At 36.1% G+C, this 15825-nt stretch overlaps 1 pseudogene across 1 annotated transcript in view; it reads right to left on the reverse strand.

Annotated features, from left to right (window-relative positions):
• Window positions 1-3397: 3397 nt before the first annotated feature.
• Window positions 3398-15825, reverse strand: part of LOC149148189 (putative glutathione peroxidase 7, chloroplastic) — a 36139-nt pseudogene continuing 23711 nt past the window's right edge. The window contains exons 2-6 of the transcript XR_016263191.1: window positions 4835-5227; window positions 4637-4713; window positions 4310-4371; window positions 3735-3853; window positions 3398-3592 (exon numbers count right to left, since the gene is read on the reverse strand). The product of XR_016263191.1 is annotated as a putative glutathione peroxidase 7, chloroplastic (transcript). The remainder of the gene's footprint in view (window positions 3593-3734; window positions 3854-4309; window positions 4372-4636; window positions 4714-4834; window positions 5228-15825) is intronic.

Genomic DNA, 15825 nt, shown 5'->3' on the forward strand with positions numbered 1-15825 from the left:
AATTTAGTTACTTTACATTATGTACATGATTGTTTGTATCATCTCCTTTTTGTTTGTTTCTTTGTTGTACATGATTTTCTTTGCTTTACTGTACAAATATGTTGTATAAATTTTATTGTAGTTTATTTCAGGGCAATAAACCTCAGACATAGTCCCATTATCTCACCTGGCTAGTGAGATTCGAGGAAGTTGGCAGTGAAGCATAAGAAACTTCACTCGTCGACACTCTTGCCCTTGCACAAGAAACCCCATAATTTTCTGGCTTGTGGAAAAGGAATTTGTGGGTCAACTAGCAAAAATGAGATCAATACTAGTTGTACCATTTGCTAACAATTTTCAACTATAGTAACTACTTCCCATACCCTCATAACTATGGGTGGTTGGCTTCCCAACTTATACCCAAATATCTTTCAATAGCTAGATTTTGGAAAGTGGGCAAAGAGGGAAAATTTTCGGATTTAATTTCTAGCAATTGGTGACATGGGTTTTCAATGAAAGGTGTTTAGTTGAGTAGGTACAATAATCTTGCAACCTCCTCATCAGTGCATTTTTGTCATATCATGGCCAATGCTAGTGCTACACCCTTCATTCAATTGTTCATCACATTTTATTCATTAATTAGCAAAATGCAATCACATTGTATTTAATTGTTTGTCACAGTTCATAAGTCATTAAAACACTACCATCATGGTTGATGGTGACACTAAGTCATAGTTATAATTACATTATGGGGAGAGATGAAGTGTTACATTTCTACAATCGAAACAATTAAATAGTAGAAATTATTTGTATTTTTTAGCAATATTTACCTACTAGTTTTATGGTACATTTAGTGGAAGATATTCAATTCATTAATGTAGTGAATTATATATGGATGTTCTTCCTAGTGAGGTACATGAAAACACTTTAGGGGTTTGTAAGGAAATGAGCACATCATATGTCTAAACATACAATGTTATTAAATATTTCTTCTCCTTTTTTTAATGTCTGAGTTCCTCAGGCACTTTCATATCATTATCTAATAATTTTAAATTACAAGTCATTGTCTCACTAGATTCAATAATGATCTACTGTTTTCTACTTTATTGGTAAGCAAGGTCATCATCAACGACAATATTTTTCAATTTCCACTTCAACTTTAGCATTGCATGATAATGTTTTTGTTGTTAAGAGGAATGATAGGGATTAGCATATGTATTTAGCATGTCATGTTATTATTTGTATTAAAGATTATTGTAGTTTGAAAAGTGATGAATCCTTTTGGTTTCATATCACATATTCTTATGGATTAATTGAGATATTTATCTAGCTATCTCTATTAGTGTGCTTAGTTGCTAGTTCTTATGATTTAATTGAGCACTTATCTCTTAATTTGTTGTAGTATTTCTCTTCATGCAATGCTATATAAACATGTTATTTGTTTAATAAAATTCAGACATAGGTTTTACTTGTACTTCAATGCAGAATTTTACTAGAGAATGGTTTTGGTATCAATCCACATTAATTGGATAACTTTTATAGGTCATTTTAATTTTAAAGTTGTTTGTTGCATTGCTCTTAATATAGTGCATTGATTTTGACATGCGTACAATAAATTCATTATTCTACTTTGTACATTGATTTTAGAGTTAGTATAGTACATACATTTAATTTATTCTATTTTGTGTATTGATTTTATTGTTTATACAATGGATAATTACTACATGATAAATATTTCCCACTATTTTGAAATGATAGATTAAATATAATTGAATGAAATGTTACTCATAGTAAAGGAATTTAGTAGTGAGGAAGTGAATAATTAATTAGTTACATGATTTGAGATCATGATCATGGAAAATAATTAAAGGCAAAGGTTCACATGACAATGCAATTCATGAGATGATAGAATGAGAATCACAAAGCAAAAGGTCACATGACTCCAACATCTACATCTGTAGATGTCCATATGGCAAGAAACCAAACCAAAAGGTCATATAAGTCTCGTTTGTCCAACTTCTATTGGGAGTGGTACCTGAATTTACAATAAAATGTCACTTGAACTCAAAATTCTAAGATTATGTTGTCAACATCCCATGGTTGGGGTACTCTCCTATAATCCCAAGTGCACGTTTGGGCGCCAGAGTTCTTATTTGCCAATATTTCCTTAATTGGTATAAATATTCCTTGTGCAAGTCCCCTTCTGTTGGTCTCACAAATATGATTCTTTTTTAAGTTTCATAAAATCAAAAGGATTGATGTTAGAGAAAGTAACCACTGAAAATCAAAAGGATTGATGTGAGAGAAAGCAACCATTGATATCAAAATGATTGATGTTAGAGAAAGCAACCATTGATATTAGAAAGAAGGAGAAATAGAGTATGCCCTTCACTATAACATCTAAGATTAAAGGTTTGAATGGTGTGTGATTTCAACCTCCTTTATCATATTACCTATATGGAATATGTGAAAGATAGTAGGCACAACTATACAAAAAACTTAAGAAAATAGATTGAGAAGATCATTGTGTAATCTATTTGTTATTTATTACAAGCTTCCTATTACTTTTTACCATTCATCTTCTTCATTTTTACTTTATTGTTATTCATCTTAATCATCATGTAATTTTTGAAGTGGCCCTTTTGATAGTACAAAGTATATATAATACTTAGTAAATTCAAAAATAAAATTTATTTAAAACACAAAAAAATACACATAATCATCTAAAATCCAAAACTTTAAAAGTCAAGTATCAAATATAAAGATCCCTTGAAGTACATAGCTTTTCTTAAATTTTATATTTAAAATATATATATATATATATATATATATATATATATATATATATATATATATATATATATATATATATATATATATATATATATATATATATATATATAAAGATCCCTCTAAGTACAAATCTTTTCTTAAATTTTATATTTTAAAAAGCATTTATATTTGTTAAAAAATATTATTTATAATTATTTTTTTTTAGCTAAATAAATCTAAAATCATATAAATAAATTAAAAATTATATATTTTAAAAAATAATGAGAGATATTTTTTAAAATGATATATAAATTTTGAAAATAGCATATTACAGGCTCCATTTGAAGATATAAAGACGAGGAGGGTCCTGCGTAGTGTTAAGATTAAAATTAAGCTATTAGTGCAAAACAAACATATCCAAATCATTTTTCATTCAATGATAGTTCAAGAAGTTAAAATTGCATTGAAATATATGATTAAAAAACTAATCGAAATGCCACATAACATAGTGGATGCAATACTTGCATCAACAGACAAACTGTTTAACAATGTTGCCTTGAATGTTGTGCAACTGAACAAACATTGTCAAGTTCGTATGCAAAAAGACTAAGCAGACAGCGAGAATCTCTGCAAAGAAGGCATGGAACTAAGAAAAGGTGGTTTTTCCAGACACCTCAATGCTCAATGGAGACGTAGTTGGCGCATATCGCTCAACAACATTTCCATCTTTGTCCACCAGAAACTTAGTGAAGTTCCACTTTATGTCTTCTCCAAAAATCCCACCTTTACTGGACTTCAAGAACTTGTACACGGGCGCTGCACTGCTCCCATTAACTTCCACCTACATTACAGAGATGCCAATTTAGCACCAAGGATCTCAAGAATCAACCTAATGGATTAGTTACTTTTAAACTAATCCACCTCTTGTATGACAAGAAGTAGTAAATCTGAGAAGGTATAAAAAACAGAAATAAGATGAAGACCTTGTCAAATATGGGAAACTCTGCTTTAAAACGAGTGCAGGCCACTTCTGCAATCTGTGCATTATCACCTGGTTCCTGTCCACCAAACTAATTGCATGGGAAAGCAAGTATTTCTAATCCTGGAAAAAAAATATTGCGGGCATAACATTGATTAGTAATAAACTAATATATTGTCAAGACAGGAATGGGAGAATGGGAACAGAACTAGAAGTTGGTTTAAAGTAATGCATAATTTTGACTCAAATAAAAGAATTGACCTAAGGGAGAATGGGAACAGAACTAGAACTTGGTTTAAAGTAATGCATAATTTTGACTCAAATAAAAGAATTGACCTAAGGGAGAATGGGAACAGAACTAGAAGTTGGTTTAAAGTAATGAAAAATTTTCAACAGACTCAAAAAAAGGAATTGACCTAAGGATGCTAATCCCATACCATTAAAAAGGTAAAGAATTTTTACCTTCCTTTTCTAAGACACATGCTATTATCAACAAATCAACAACAACTGGATATAATAGGACGGTAAGGAAATGTAAGAATCATTTAATGAGGTTAACCATGTATGTTTGGATAGTACCTTGATCCTTATACTTTGCATACACTTCATTCAACTCAGTGTAGTTAGACGTAGTCAACCCACTGCAAGACAAAGAACAGACTGGCCCCAATTTTTCAAGTTTATAAATGGGATAATTTCAGTTAAAAAACAAATAGCCCTGCATAGTCCATCAATATTTTGTTTCTCACACATAATTTTAGAACTAAATCTTATAAAGAACCTGATTTGAAAAATTATAGAGACAAAACTTTATAAATTTTTTCGTTTTCTTTCTAATTACGTAAATTAAACCCATTATGAAATCATTGATCCCAAACTGAAGCAAAATGTAGAATGTAGAATTACCACTGAGAGGCAACATTGACAATAAGTAAAACCTTGCCTTTGTAGAGGCTGAGATCCATGTCATTACCCCTAATGTCCTGCATACAATTTAACACAATCCATTCAGAATCTCATATGCAAATCATAAATGGGTGTAGAGAATAATAATATCAGAGAAAACAAATCAAAGAATTAAATTAAAATTAAACTACAAATCACCTTGACTGTTAGGTCGTGGACCGAGGAATATTGTTCTGATGAGGTCCCAGTCATGGCTGTGGATTTAGCAGATAACACAACACGAAAAATATCAAATTTTTTTGGTTTGATCCAAAGAGAAGGGCGTGAGAATGATCTGGTATTAGCAGAAAGTGAAGGGCATATGGATTAGTGGAGGGTATAAGAGGTTTATATAGAAGTGCTCTGAATCTGGGTAACGCAGAAAATGCACGTGGAAGACTGGAGGAAAGGTCGAGGGAGCACGGGGATGCATACGAGTGAAAGGCGGTCAAGAAAATGGGGATTTTGTGTGTGAACAGGGATACAGATCTTAAACCACGAGTGGGTCCATGTTTGAGCCTCCAAAAAGAAGCAGTGGGCATAAAACAAAGGCTGGAAAGCAAATTTGTGATCATAAAGTTCAGATATCTCTACTTGTGGTGTAGTTGTAGTTTTGTGGGAATTTATTACTATCTCTGCAAGTGGAAAATGATGTTTCGTGTCAGAAAACGTGTGTCTGCAAGAAAAGAGTTTCTAGAAAAGTTCCATGACATCCCAATATTTGTGAACGAGTAACTTGAATGTATTAATATTGTAGGTGCACATGTTTTGGAATATTGAAATGGTTAATCTGTTCATGATGTTCTAGAACAGTTGAAATGGCATAGTTAGAAAAAATTAGAAATGTTAACAAATTAGTGGTATTGTTCTAGAGTTTGGTGTTTGGAATCGATTTGCAAAGAGTCCTAGATGCAAGGATCCTTCCCTACTTCCTTTCCTAGACCTCATTTCTTCCAACAACAAATAGAGAGATATACAATTTCTTTAATTGGGTAAGCAGTTAATTCTTTACATTGTGTGGTGGTGAGTTTATAAAGTTTGTTATCATTTCTTGTCTTCATTTGACCACTCTTTGGTGGGGTGGCATTTTCTTTGGAATGCTGACAACATTCAACCCTTCTCTTGATCAACAATGCCCTATAATTTCATCGGTTTTTAGTCTACATCGCTTAACACTCGACCTGTCGACTTGTTTTATCCCCTCATCCCGCTCTGTCAGCCCTTCCCTAGCCTCAACACTAACGTTGAGCTCATCTCCTTTGGGTGGCACTATATCTCTCTTTATATGCATTTCATGCTTTCTATCTATTCGATTAACTCTTGGTTTGCCACCCAACTTTGTGCCTACTCCATGCGTAGTCATTCCCTCCCTAGCCTCGTCATTGTCTTAGCATTGTGTTCACTAGGGTAGAAGTATGTTACTCTTTCTCTACACTACTTACTCGTTGTTTCGTTGGCTTCTGCACCCATCCCTCATCAACATGCCAAGAGTCGACAAGGCTCTTCCAAGTTGGTTGAGAGTAGTGCCAGGGGCCACTTGCACACCCACTATGCTATTTAGAGATTCCACATCCAAACCCCTAAACATATCTAGTAGGAAATTCACCATGTAGTAGCAGAAGTTACGTCCAATTGAGATGAATTCTCTGATGTTGAAGTCTCGGCCTCAATCATTGAGTGGGCACCGGACCCACGCCACTCTCATAGATGGTAGAATCAACAACTCATTATGATTAAGCTTCACTGACATGTCAAGGATTTCTTAGGAAAAGTTTTTTTTGGATCGAAATGAAGCCAAGAGAGAATCTCCCTACAACTCAATGACGTAGAGGCTTAGCATAAGGACATGTCCCTTGAGCACCGAGATTAAGCTCTTTAGTTGGCTTGAACTTAATCCATACCATATCGTGGAAAGGGACCAAAATTGGCAGGCACACCGATGACTCCCATCAATATTTCCACCTCCACTTGAGCTCCTCCATGGGTTGCAGTTTTGTTAGCAAACCCTCCCTCTAGGGTGGCATTATGGTTTTTGCTTCTACTATCTCTATGCAACTATATGTTGGTTTTGCTCAGTCTAGTCAAATGTATTACTTAATGAAAACTAATGTTAGAAACATGTTTAGCAAATGGCTTAGCCATTGTTGGATATATGACATTTTTTGGACCACAATACTACTCTTCCATTGTTCGGTTTCCCTAGTAGTAGGCCATGGGGGAAGAAGTAGCAACTATGGATGCACACAATATATCTTTCTAATTATCAATAGAACACACACACACACACACACACACATAATGGTTGTTGAATGCCGATAGACATCAAAACACTTAAAAAACCATAAAAATTAGCACGAGTATATAAATTAAATGGTTGATAAATTCTCATAGGAGTCAATCTACAATAAAAATCAAAACATACACTTCTTAATACATCTCGCATTGCCCAAAAAATAAAAAATCATGAAGGAGATCCTTAACCTATAAATAGTCTTCCATAGAATGTCATGGGCCAATTCCATGGCTTATCACTACCACATGCCAAAAAAAAAACACATCTTGTTCCATATGACACTTGTCCATATGACAATTTTATTTTTAATTAATAATGATTAAAGAGGTAGAAAATAAATGACTACTTTTGAAATAAATTTCAACTTTAATTTGTGACTATTAAAAATAATATACAAAAATATTATTTAGAGATTAAATCCTTACCATCCACCTAATAATTATTGATAACTAAATTAAAATTGTGGAAGCCTTATTCCAAAATAGACACACTTAATTAACTAAACTATAATTTTATTTTTAATTATTGTTATTATTGATTATAAAATGATTAACATATGATTTAAACATTTATACATTTATAAAAACATGTAACAAGATTCTTAACCATGGAGATTCGCCCCACTTTATCATGGATATTTTCAACCTATAAATATGTTGTGTTACAATATTATGAACCAATATCATGACTTACTAATATCACATGTCCAAAAACCATAACTCATGTTCATATGACATTTCTTTTAATTAGCCAAATTAATTAAAAAGGAAGAAGCGGCAAGGTTGAGCACTTTCAGTGAAATAAATATCATATAATAATAAAAAATAAAAATAAAAAATAGAATTTTGAAACAATAAAGTATAGTTAATATAATTTGGTATAATTTTATTATATTTATGGGACTAAAAATTTTGTGATGTTGATGTTATTTATTTCACGGATGTCTCAATTATGATATATTATTACTTTTAGGTGTTAGAAAAATGGCCCTTTTCTTGGGCAATTTTTCCAATCCTAAAATCTAGTAGAGGATTTTAAGAATCATAAGGCTATTTAATTTACAAATTTCAAGCATCCGGATGGTTTTATTGGGTGTTGAATCTATTTATATGCATTCAAAAATGCATTTTAAACAACAAGGTATCACAATCTGGCCCCAAATTATATTGTGAGGTTCCAGGGGAAAAGCTCATTTTGTCTATTAGTTATAAAACACATCTCTATTATAATTACTTTTGTATTTTTCTTTATTTTTTTTAACTTAGTTAACTATGCAAATTATTTAAATCTTTCTCTAATTTACTTGTGTATATATAGGATAGTGTATTAGAACATCTATATCATCTTCAATTCTCCTTGTTTACCTATATATTTTCTCTTAGAGATATTGTTGTTCTAGGTAAGTAAACATTGGATTAATCTCACTTTATGATAAGTTGCTAATCATAAATACCTTATAAACAATAATTAATCTCTTAAAGCGAATAAACATATATAAAAAAAATACAAATTCAAGAAATATAAATCAAGTGTGATGTAATATTTTTCCATTAGAAAAGGACGCATTAACAAATAAGTTGCTAGGATTTGGTCAAATAAAGGTACTTGATATGATATTTTTTCAGATCTGACAATTCTGCGATTTGTATTATGTCCAGGATTTGTTTTCAGATCCATCACATTGATGTTGGTTACTTTATCAATGTTATGAACCATCATATATGGTGATGCACCATGTATGATGGTTCATAACATCGATAAATTAACCAATATCAATGCGATGGATCCATAAACAAATCCTACACATGATATTGTTATGAATAATTATTATTGTAATGCCTTAGCTTAGATTTATGAAATGCAATGGATTAGATTATATATAAGTTGTGAATGTGTGGTGAAAATGACAAGATTTTATCCATGTGAGCTTAAGTAAATGATCCTATGCGTAACTAATGTAATGTTATGCTTGCATGGATTCCTCGTCTTAAATTTAAGGCTAAGACTTTACTAGTGAAAGGATAGGCATGTAAAAATGATGTAAATATAATTATATGGACCATGAGAAAACTTCAGGTATGGATTATATGGACCATGTGGTAACTTCGGTTAAGGTTGCCATACTAAACGCAAGTTATCAAAATATTAATGTTGGAATATAATATATAATGGTAAAAAATGGTTGTAGAGAGAATGATGTGGCTATAATTCCATCAGAAGGGAAGAGGAAAGGGATCCTATGGAAAAATAATCATTTATTTCTAAGTGTCATCCTATGATCTCATTTCATATCCATCATCTGTTATAAAAAAATCCCATCCACCTCCATAGACTTAGAATCCAGTCATTTGATGCGTGTAGAGGTTGGTGGCAAAGTCTCCTCACATCATTATTGTAATACAATTTGAGTAGAATTAAGAGGAAGTGTAAGAGTACTTCATTCTCTTGTCGAAAGGAATGTCAATTGTCATTCTCCTTAAAACTAGCACATTTTTTATTCTCTTTATGATTCTAAGGCACGCATTCAATCAAGATACACCCACAGTGCATTCTCCCTTGGTAACCATTGTAGGAATTTATAGGGAAGTTACTTAAATAGAACACCAAAGGACACTGTTCACAAACAGATCACATATCAATACACCATTATTCTTGATGTGGTTAAAACCCTCAAAGAGAGAAAAAGTCCACGACATGAGCCAACGCGGACACTTTAGGCAATTTATCAATGTGAAAGAAAGAAAATTTACATAATCTTCTCTCATGAACGGTCCCCTAACAAATGACCCTCCATGCTCTTTGAATAGAGATCACGGACCAATCGAGTGTTAAGCCATGGATAAAGCGTCAGTAATACTGAGGAGAGATTGAACTGTTAGATCACTTCATGTTTAGAACATATCATGCCCATGGGATTGTAAGTTACAGAAAGTACATACTAAAGAAACACACTTTACCTAACTATGCATTAGACCAAGTTATACTTAATTATTTCCTATGTGTCGGGAATATCCTAACATCCCCCCTTAAGGAAAACTTGGAATAGGATTGAAGGATGTACAAAGATGACACAATAGGAGAAGGAAGGAGGCATTAGAGCCTATACCCCCTAGTGACAACTTCCTAAACTCCAACCATAAATCGATGTTTAGTAAACTTCGCCTCTGTGAGAGCCTTTGTAAAGATGTTTGCAACTTGATCATCAGATGAAAAATATTGCACATCAATAACATGGTCATGAATGAGATTTTTGATGAATTTCATTTGTAGTCCAATTTGTTTGTAGTGCTGATGTTGGACAGGATCTTTCCATAGTTGAATTACACTTTGATTATCACACCAGAGTGTATTTGGATGTTGCTGCTGAAAACTAAACTCTGACAGGATCTGTGTTATAGACATTTTTGTGCCTTACAACATTGAGCATGAAATGTCCATAATCTAAGGGATCCAAAGTCCCTAAACATGTTGTTCCTACCCTTAGAGGAACAAGGCCAACTAACCACAACAATTCACAGAAGTTCTCCACCTGAAAACACTAAAAAACAAGCCAATTCTGGATCATGTCAACTGCTCCACTGAGCATCTGCACTGAATGTCAACTGCTACACTGGCTACCTACGTTGAATGTCAACTCCAACACTAGCTACCTGCGCTGAGCGAGTTTGGACATGTGGCAGAGTCATTCCTCAAGGTGTCAATGCCTAGGAAGCTTCCAAAATGACACTTGGATCAGGGAATTCGACTGATGATGAGTAAGAGGTTCCAAATCTCCAAGTGGAAGCAAGAACCTCCAAGTGGACTCAAGAACTGACAGAGGGAGAGGACACTAGTCAGATCTCAAGCTGACTCATCCTCTCTCCAAACATCTATATATGGATCTCTCCTCCATGGGATCAAAGGGGCTGGAATTTTGTGATTGCAAAGAATTGTTGTTTGTTTGTGGCTGGAAACATTGGGTGCTTAATGCTTTGAAGGGAGCTGAAGAAGGAATTCCATTCTGCTGGGAAGGAGATGCTAGATTGGAGCCCTATGGGTTGTATCTCTTCCTGAACCCTGTTACTTATCAATAAAGCTACCTTGATTCTTTCCTATATGCTGGTGTATTTTGTATGATTGCATTAGTGTATTTGATTTACTTCTAATCCTGAATCATTTATGAACATGTATATTTGCCTTTGCATTGTGTTCTTCTCTTGTCGCAAGTAGCTGTTCTCTTGAGCAAGTGAGGAGACAAGTAGCTGTGGACACACAAAGAGAAGAGGATCTAGATCGAGGGACAACCGGAAGACAACGCTAAGTCTGCCAATCTCCCCTCTTTCACATTTCATAAAGGAAGAAATCGTAATAGCTGTATTCGTTTGTTGCTAAGGCACTGCCACACCTTAGGTGGATAGGATCGTCCTGCATAGGCATTTTTCCCCACAACAAATTGGCGACTCCGCTGGGGAAGAACTTGTTTATTCATTTCATTTGTGTTTCCGTCATTTGTTTATTTCATAGACTTGGCAGTAACTATTGAACTGCATCTTTCCTGGATGCAAAGTAGAAAGTTGTTGTTTTTATCCAGTTGTTGTACTTGTCTATGATCTAAACTAGATCCACAAATGATTTGGTGATCCTTGTGATAGTATTTAGTACCCTCTCAAAGCATCCCTCTGTTTATACCTTGCTTGTGTTTCTGATTTGGCCTGAAACAGTTGATTTTTGAGCATTTTATGACCCAGAACCGAAGGGAAACGAGAGTTTCTCTTTCAGCGCAACTGCTGTGAAGGCAGTCTGCATTTCAACGCAGGTCCCGAAGGGGCTACGTGTGTTGAATGTCAAGTCCTCAGTGTTGAGGTTGCGCTGAACCAGTTTGGCCTTGTGCAGCTGGGGTTCATTGTCCTCTGTTGCCCTGTTTTGATCTATGTTTTTGCAGCCTTTAACCAGCATAGGTACCAGTCTGATAAGCCTTTTCTTTGCTTAGATTCCGCCTCTTTTTTGTACAAAAAGATTGTGAATGTTTTTATGTGTTTGTGGCGTCATTTACAGTCTTCCTCTGCATGAGTAAAGTAGTCATCCTGTAGCCTTTGATTCAGATCTGATTGATTGTGGTCTTAGAAGAGAGTTCATTGGTTGTTTGCAGATTGATTATAGATTTACTTTTGCTTATTGGTTTGAATTTGTGTCTTTTAAGTGTCAAAACAAGTCTTTATTTCGAAAATCGCAAAGTGATTTTAATCTCTTCTACCCTTGTTGATTTCGAAAGAGTGTACTTGTTTGTGTTGATCATTTTAAAAGCAAATTCAAAGTTGTGCAAAAAGATTTCTTTGTAGGCATTTATACTAAGAAAGTGGAAAACAAACACCTGCATTGTGCATTTTGCATTTGATAGTTTGCATGTTTGGATTTAGGGAAAGTGCATTAGAGTGTGCTGATTGCTCTTTGAGAAAAGATACTGTTTTTCTCTTCCCTTAGTAGCTAGGATTTTCAAAGTTGAAAGATAATAAAGCTTGCTTATCATATTAGACTGCATTTAGGAATTTGTATTATACATCTCGTGGTGAACCTTGAAAGGCAAACTTTAAAAAGATCAACCTAAAATAAACTGAATGAACCTAACAACGCTTTGTAACATAACGCACAACATAGAGGTCTAGGCTAGAGACGTGTTCCGGCGTCGTTAAGCCTAGTGACTGTCGATCTCGAAGAAGGTGGGTGATTCCTCCTGAGAGACGGTAGCGCTAGTACGGATTTGTGCTCCCACGTACCGTCGCGTATATATTGGGAGACCGCTATAGGCATATATCTTTTATCCTTAGGAAGCTGTGTCGGCCGCCCTACTGATCGCAATGCAGTGAACACAGCATTCACGAAGATCGACCACCCGTACCGTAAAAAGTATTCTGTGGTTTGGCGAAAAGTTTGGCACACCCTCTGCCTAGATCTCCAGAGCAGTTTCTTTTGGCCTTTTTCAGACTCTATAACAGAAAAAGTCCAGCCGAGCATTTGTCACTTCGGGCTCGTTAAAACATCGAAGGAGACTAGATTCATCTTTAGCTTTTTCTCGACTCTTTAAAACTGAAAAAGCAAGTTGTGTCTAAAGCATCGTTAACAATTTATTTTAAACGGAACAATCACCCTTTTATCCTGCGTTGATCTTTAGGTTGAAAAAATGGAGCACACCAACCAAGGAGTTCCCTTGGGTGGAAATCCTAGTCCCTTCTCCTCTTGGGGAGATGTTGGTGCGCCCCACATGGCCACATTGTCACTTCCAGGACTGACAATTGGCCTACCAGTTTGGCTCTTTTCAACCAATGTCGTTCAAAATACCACCATTCCTGAACAGTCGAGTCAACAGTTAGATCAGACAAGAGTTGCCTCCCAGCCTTCAACTTCATCTTCCTCCCCTCCTTCCTCTTCGCTTGACGGAACTGGTCGAATTAGAAACCAAGTTCCTAAGGAGAAGAAGGAGAAGAAGAAGAAAGAGAAGAAGAAGAAGGAGCCTAAGGCGACTGGGGGCAAACAAGTGTCATCTAACAAAAATCCACACACTGCACTCGTAAGGCCTAAATCGCCATGCGTCATATGCATGGGAGACCACTTCCATAGAGATTGTCCCTGTATCCCCCAGATACTAAGAGACTGGTCCCCCCGTTTGCACAATTCGGTAGCGTCGACCTCTGATAGCCATGTCGACTGCTCACCATCAACTAGTGGGAGTGAAGCTCCAGGACAGAGCGGGAAAGCTAAATTTCCCTGCAGACTGTGTGAAGGCAATCACGCCATCCACCGTTGTCCCTTCTTAGACGAGGCGAAAAGAGTTCTGGAAGATCGCCCGATTTTATGAGCGCAACTTCCTCCTGGATATCAAAAACTCTTGCCAAGTCCCTCGCTAGTTGAGAATCCGGCTGACCTGCCCAGCTGGTCAGCCGAAGCACCTGTCATTGAAGATGAACCGTCTGGATCCATGACTGACGAAAGTCAAAAGGTTGATACGGCAGTTGACCCAGTTTTGCCTTCAGAGGCTCTATCTTCGAATGACACCTTCATAGAGGAGAATCAAGACGACACCGTCCAAATTCTCTTCATCAGCACTGACTCTGATGATCAAGGGGGCAATGCCACCATTCCTTTATCGCAGGAAGTAAGTTCATCAGAGCGCTATCCGGCCGTATATTCGGTCCCACCACCAAGCAACCTGGTTGTGTCCTTTGATTGGAACCAACTAGGCAGACCCCAGTTGCCTGCCAGTATACCATTCAAAATTATTTGTCAAATATACAGAATGGTAATGGCTGGCACTATCATTGATGAGGGGGCATCTGTGAGTATCCTTTCCTCTATTGCTTGGAGAGCACTTGGTTCGCCAGCGCTCTTGCCTGAGATGAGAAATCTATCAGGTTTTGATAAAGGAACCAGTCGACCTTTAGGGATCCTCCCCAATGTGCCTGTAACATTGAAAGGGAAGACCGTTCAAATGAACGTGATGGTCGTTCAAGGACCCTTGGATTATAACCTACTCCTTGGACGAGACTATATATATTGCATGGGAGCTGTAGTCTCCTCACTCTTTAGAGTAATGTGCTTTCTGCATGAAGGAAGAATGGTCAAGCTCGTAGACCAACTTTCGTTTCCCGGATCACGCATCGCAAATAGTCATGTTCCATCCCTAAATGGTCTATACACGCAATAAGTGTCTCAACCCATGGTCCGTCCTCCTGATGAGCGCGAGTAATCCAGGAGGATATGACCGGAACCCAGGGGGCATGCGTCCTGGCCTGCTTCGGTAGGAAAACTTTGGGTATAGGGTAGGTTTCCGCGGGAGAATATGACTAGTCCGTACCCCGTCCGTGGTTGGAAGAGGGGTTGTTCTGGAATAAGATTCTTTTGTCAAAGTTACGTGTTTGGCACCAGTCATTCACCCTTGTCTATTTTGGTAGACATTGCCGACGAAGTGTTTTGTTTGAAAGATTAACGAGACAATCTTTGGGTAACCTGAAAGAGGTAAGCCTCTCTCGATTAAAACAAATGTTTTGGCAGAGGGTAAGTAGAGGTAACCTTGAAACTCTATTTTATACCTGGGGGCATGCAAACCTTTTGGAGTGCAAGCAAAGAGCGGTTATTTATCTGTTTTTTGGGTTAGCCATTTCCTAACTTGCATAAAGAAAGGAGAGGGAGCATAGCTTTGGTAAGGCGCAAGCTCTATAAAAAATGGGATCTTTCATGAGACACTCTTACCTTATGACTGGGTAATCGAATAGTTTTAGCATAAAGTTCATGCTCGTTAAAAAATAAACGCAAGATCCGAGCAGTTTTAACGCGGTCTTCATGCTCATTAAAAAATAAATATAAGCAGTGAGCAGAGTTTCCTCCAGTGTTTAAGCTCATTTTTAACTAAAAAATGAACCTATCCCGGTAAATAACCACTGTGATCGTAAATTTATCAGCCGTTAAAGCCTTGGTCGTGTTTGCACCTGCCACCTCCACTTTTCATTTGGCCGATCGTTCACCTCCATATGATTGTTTACCCATTTTGAGGAACAGCTGCGAAGAGTGATTTCACCTAGCCATCCTTGTGACACTGCCGTGATTGGAAAATTCCAACCTGTACCTGGAATCAGTTGCTATCCCTGTTTATCACTCGTTCCTCAAAAGACGAGTCTTCTTTAAGCTCTTTTCAATTGACTCGTAAAATATGAAAAGATTGCCGAGTTTTGGCCTTCCAGCTCGTTAAAGGACAGGAAGAGCCATCCCTCCTCTAGATTTTAATCTTTTTGGACCTGAGGGATTATTGCACAAAAAGGTCGAGCGCTTGTTTTATTCGGCTCGTTAAAATTATCGAAAACTCATCCCTTCTGTATTGTTTTATACT

This window comes from Pinus tabuliformis, chromosome 9 (genome assembly GCF_031772625.1).
Source record: "Pinus tabuliformis cultivar Carrire ecotype Pingquan chromosome 9, CPIR1, whole genome shotgun sequence".
Taxonomy (NCBI): Eukaryota; Viridiplantae; Streptophyta; class Pinopsida; order Pinales; family Pinaceae; genus Pinus; species Pinus tabuliformis.